Source organism: Geospiza fortis, unplaced genomic scaffold (genome assembly GCF_000277835.1).
Source record: "Geospiza fortis unplaced genomic scaffold, GeoFor_1.0 scaffold55, whole genome shotgun sequence".
NCBI lineage: Eukaryota > Metazoa > Chordata > Aves > Passeriformes > Thraupidae > Geospiza > Geospiza fortis.
This window is the reverse complement of record NW_005054308.1, coordinates 7379611-7385441: the sequence shown is the minus strand read 5'-3', so window position 1 is coordinate 7385441 and position 5831 is coordinate 7379611.

The window sequence follows — 5831 nt, the reverse complement described above, 5'->3', positions numbered from 1 at the left end:
ATGAGTATCCAGAAGATAACATTTCCACACAGTTTAATGCACTTGGATCACTGCTCAAATGCCCAGGCTGGGTAGGAAAGGGTGTCAAGCTTAAGATTTTAAGATTTGTATCTTAATATATCAAACATTTATTTTAGAGGCAAACACTACCTTTGTGTGCTTGGAAGCCCCATCCCATCAAAACAATAAAGCAGGGAAGTGTTTCCCTCCTTGGCTCTGTGTCTCTGCGGAACGCTTTTCCGAAAACATAGAAAGCCAGAAAGATAAGAGTGAAACTTTTAATCAAAAGGGGCCTGAATGATTTCTATTGCATTTAATAACCACTTCATCACTGTCTCTGCACAAAAGGGCTGTATTGGATTCCATAGCTGACAGGAGTGGTGAGGCAGAGGGCAGTCTTCAATTGGGAAGCTGCATCCCTCTCCTTTTAAAATCAGTGGAGGAGGAGTATCTGAAGTTACCTTTTCACTGCTGTGTGCCTCCCCTTCCTTTACCTCAGGTAGCTCTGAGGCTGGAGAAATCTGGTACCTGCAGGATGGAGCTCAGAGAGGAGTCACTGGGGATGCAAACTCAGACTATCCCTGCTACAGCTACCACAGTCACAGACAGGATCTAGAAATGTCTGGAAAATGGGGGGAATTTAGAGGAGGAACTGTAATCACACAGCCAAGTCCCACACAGCACAGGCTACTGCAGTGTCAGCACCACATTTTTACAGAATGAAAATATTATTGCCATTATCCATGAGGGCAAAGTACAGGGGAGAAAGTTTTTCTCTCTAGGGCAGATGGAGGAGGAGGAGAGCAGTGAGAAGAAATCATTAGTAAAATAATTGGCTGCCTGCTTTGCACAGTTGCCACAAAATGTTTATGCTGTCAGTGCCATGAGGGTATTGACTTGCCAAAGTCACAGTTGTGCCAAGGAACTGTCAACCACAGGGGCTGCTGTTGCTTTTCACCTTGTGGGTATATGAAGCACCTCTGGGTCATCATTCCCATTGCTTGCTTGCCCAAGAACCATATCAGAAAGATTTATTATCAGCCTCCTTCTGAAACCTAGGATTTTGGCCCCTGCGATTGCTATCAGTAACAAACATAATATCTGAATATATCTCTGAAAAATAAAGATAGGATGCTGTGTGATAAAGGATCTGAATTAAGTTTGTGGAGGTTTTTTTTTTTAAGTGAGTAATAAGTTGGAAGCTTCTGTGTCAGAGAACAAAAGACCTGTTGTTTTTCCCTGCTGTAGATAGAAAGAAATGTTAATATCTTACATTCAGGCAAAATGATACTGAGTTAATTCCAGGAGTCTGCTGGAGTGGGGCAGAAATGTCACTTTATTAAAGCTTTTTTTTTTTTTGCTTTTCCACCTCATTTTCCAACTAACTTTAACAAAACACAACTTGAAGAAGGAAGGATGCCTTTGTTTTGTATCAAAGCAGACAGATGCAAAAAACAACTCCTAAGATACCCAGAAGTGGTTAACTGAGCACAGGGAATCATTGCAAAAATTCCACCAAGAAGCCTCCCTTATCAGCAAGAAATCATATTAAAGCAGGGCATGCTCTGGGAAGGAAAGCCATGCACCACACAGTAACTTACTCACATATTACATGTGTAAAGAAAGCTTCTAAGAGCACCATCCTGAGAGCAGCTGCAGCTCCCTGCAAGTCCCTGCTGCTCTGGGCTGGTGAGCACACTCAGCACACAGCAGGGTTTATCTCTCATGGCTATCTCAGCCCAAAGCCAAACTGTTCCATGAATAAAATCCCTGCATACTAGATCAGGGCACGAGAAGATTGCCCGTGTTGCTGAGAGATTATCAAGTGAATAAATCTAGCATGTGATAGATAAAACAAATATCCATTAAAAATACAAATCTCTCAACACCAGGAAGAGAAATGCATTCCCAGCACAGACTCTGAAAACCTTCAAAAAGACAGGCATATCCAGCATCAGAACAGATGGAGGAGATGAACAATAATTGCTTTCCAAGCATCCATCCCCACAAAAGCAGTGAGTACAGGCCCCCTAAAGAGACAGATAATAAGAGCAAAAGAAAAATGAAGAGTATCTCTGAAACACCTCGGACTTGATGAGAACAGCTGGGAATTTCTGCTATGAAGGGTGACATACAGAGACAAATGCAGACACTTCTGGCTACTCAGCCAATAGTTGAGTTGGTATTGCCTTGATCTCAGAAATTTCCACTGACTTTCAGAGGTGAGAGAGGTGTAACTGCACCAGACTTCTGATTCTTGCTCTTGACTCCAGTCAGCCCAAAGTAAATCCAAGTTTCAAGTACTTTTGCCCCTTCCCTTCACTGACTTCGGAATCCACCTTCCCCTCCTAAGGCCATCTCAGTTCTGGTTGTTTCACACTCAAATTTCTCTAGATGTACCTTGGTCTAGAAAATGAAAATTGTTTTGTCACGTTCACCTGTCAAGAGAGAGGGCAGCAGCATGAGCATAATTAAATAATTATTTAAATAATTATTATTAATTATTTAATCAGCCACTTGTGGGGGTTTCTGGGCTCGTGCCAGCTCTCCCTTCAGAGTTTTTGGACAAACACAGTGTGAGGGGAAGGACTCCTGTGCACTCTCCCAAGCTGTTCCATTACACCTGATTTATAGCATGACACTACTTGTTCTAGCCCATAACCTTGAGCTTGTAAAATACACAGGGGAAAATATACTAACTACTGAGTTCATCTTAATGCACTGTTGGGAATCTTAAGGGGGGAAAAAAGAAGGGAAGGAATTGGGCATCTAGAGGAGCTGGTTTTGAACAGCAATCCTGTACTGGTCCAGTGCAGTGCATCTCACTCTGCTTCCATTAAAATAAAGTTTTAATTTACACAGCCAGCATACAGTAAGGACCCATGTTTATCTTGCTCTGAAGGTAATAATCAATAGGAGAGTTGTAGACACATTTCCCAGCTTATTAGCTGCACACCTGGATGGAGTTTCCCACAACAGTATGTACAAATGCCTTTACTCCACTCTTAGCTGGCATCAGAGTTTGATTAATAACAGAAGACAAAAAACTGGCTTGCAACTTTTCTGTTAGGATAGAAAATTGTCACCCACATAGCAGACAAATTCCTAGCAGTAAAGGAGTGTGCACAGCACAGCACTGAGAGCTGGATCATGGGTGCCACAGCTCCTTTACCACACAGCCCTTGATGGCTGCACTGCTGTGCAATACACACAGCACCACCCACACATCCAGAAGTTATTCAGATGCTCTGCCCCACATTTTGTCATTGTTTTCAAGTGTAGACTTTTAGGTTAATTTCTTCAGCTAATACTCTTGAGGTGAAAGTCTAATTTGCCCAAGAATATCTCATTTCTCCTTGGCTCGTTCCCTTCAATGGCAGCTTGCCCTCTGTACTAATGTACAACTTCCTTGAGACAAGCAGAGAGTGTTGATGTTACAGAGTAAATACAAAATGAGCTCTGCATTCTCTGACTATTCTCAGGAGATATCTTGCTCCTTACTTCAATCTAAGTACTCAAAAGTCAGTCCTGAAACTTTGTCCTCAAGTTATTTTTACCATGTAAGGCTCCAGCAAACAGCAACTTGTGTGATTATTTCTGCCATTACAGTCTCTTACTTTGTTCAGCTTTTAATTATTTTAAATTACATGGCTGAAGTGCTGCTGGATAGATGTCATTCAGCAATAAAGGCTTGTTCTTTGAAGAGCCTTACCTAGGGCCCTTTTCAGCAGGTTTGTAGCTCATGTGCTGGGGAATGTCACACTCAGTTTCTGTGGTTCACTGAGGACATTAGGAGTAACCTTATTTCTATTCAAAGCAGAATTGTGTTTGCAAATTACTTTCCAGCATCCCAGCAGTGGATTCTCATAGGGACTGGCAGGAAGCAGTGACTCCTATTGCTCCTTCACTCCAGTGACTGAAGGATTTCCCTAGTGACAGCACAGGAGTGTCACACAGCTCCAGCTTGTGCCAACAGGGAATCACAGGATTTGTACTGCACAACCTTGGTGAAACCAAGCTCACAGCAGGAAGCACTGGGCACAGCTGTCACCTGTGTCACTGGGCACAGCTGTCAGTGCCCCGGTACCAGCTGAGCCCTAATGCAGCCCAGCTCACCACAGCAGCTCCCAGCACACACCTGGCCAGAACCAGCAGTGCCCAACTGTCCTGTCATTGACTCTCATTTATCTTCCATGTTTAAAAAAGGAAGAGGATCATTTTATAACTAAAATCATGAGCCTTTCTTATTCTACCTTTGATGAACCACCTCATTAATAACTGCCCAGAAGTCTTAAAAAGGAAAAAACAAACAACCACACACATCCATAATGATATCAGGCTGCCTGACTAAAGTACTTCTACCTTCTCGCTGGATAATTCAAAATGTTTATGAACAAGCCCAACAGGAGGTTTACAAATTTCTCCTCAGTTAAATCTCACATTGCTCTCTTCAGATTTCCCTGAAGCCTCACACCTTCACATGTACTTGCTCCTTCTGCTGTTTCTGTACCAGCAGCACAAACACCCACCATGGTGAGTTTACAGTGCCCCCAGATGTTACTCATGAAATCAGCACCAAGTAGAGACCTCACTGCCTCTCCATCCCTTCTGGTGACAGTTCATTTTAAAACATTCTTTCATAATAAACGATCTGCTAAAGGCTTATTGCAGTCAGCATGGAACTTTGTGTCTGAATCTGTACCAAACACCTAACTGAGGTGCAGATGTACTGTAATTACCATGAAAGCACAGTAGAATCAAGCCTCTAAAATTTATAAATATACAATTATATGTAGTACTTGTCAGTATAAAGCTGTTTCACTAGAACTTACTGAACTGGAAAACGTTCAGTTCCCAGCATTCTGATGGATCTACCACAGAAAGCACTCCAGACATTCTCACCACCCTACCAGGGAAAGGCAGGGACCAAGTCAGCTTCTCACCTCACCCCATCTCCCATCACTCCTGGCACAGACACAGCTGTGGAGCTTCCTTGGCCAGCACAATAAAGATCAGCTCTGGGTTATGCATGTTTAAGACAGCAGAAAATGCTACCAAGGCACAGAAGAATACTAAAAACACGCCAAAAATGAGTTTTCCCACTTACTGTCTTGAGGAAGAAAACAAGAACAAGCAACAACCTTGCTTTTTAACTAAAGAATGTTTAAAGCTCAGGTCTGTTTGTTTAAAGGACTTTCAGGGCCACCTGCAAATCATAAAGCAGCTGGAAAATAAATCTTCTCACTTCTCTCTCTGTCTGTGGATTCATAACCAGAATAATGATATCTCTAAGGATACAGCCTTCTCTGGAGGTCCAGAAAGGATCTGAAGCAAAATCTACAGCATGCAGGAGAAATAGGTACTGGAATAAAATACCTAGAAGCCAGGTTTTAGATATTTACATGTCTAAGTGTAATATATATGAGTGCTTATTAAACTTGGATTATTTTGCAATTCTTTAGTCTTCTTCCAGATCAGTCATCCCCAAAAAGATTATAAACAATTCAAATTTGCTACAACTTGTAAGAGATTCACTCTGACAGAGGAGTGTAAGGGCAGCTGGCAGAGCCCAGCACAGCTGTTTATCACAGTACAACAGAAACAGTTCTTCAAACACACATCAGGCTCTGCAGAGATAGAGTTTTATCAGAACACACCTTTCAGGCAAGTTACTAAATCGTGGCTTTACAGCAAGAAATGTGTTTGAAAGAGCACTGCAGAGAGCCAGATTGCAAATAGGCCCCCATTAATGGTACTGAGCTCTCAATGTGCTTCTAAACATCATGAAACTCTTTCTTTGGTAGCCAAAAGAAATCACTCTGTACCAGCCT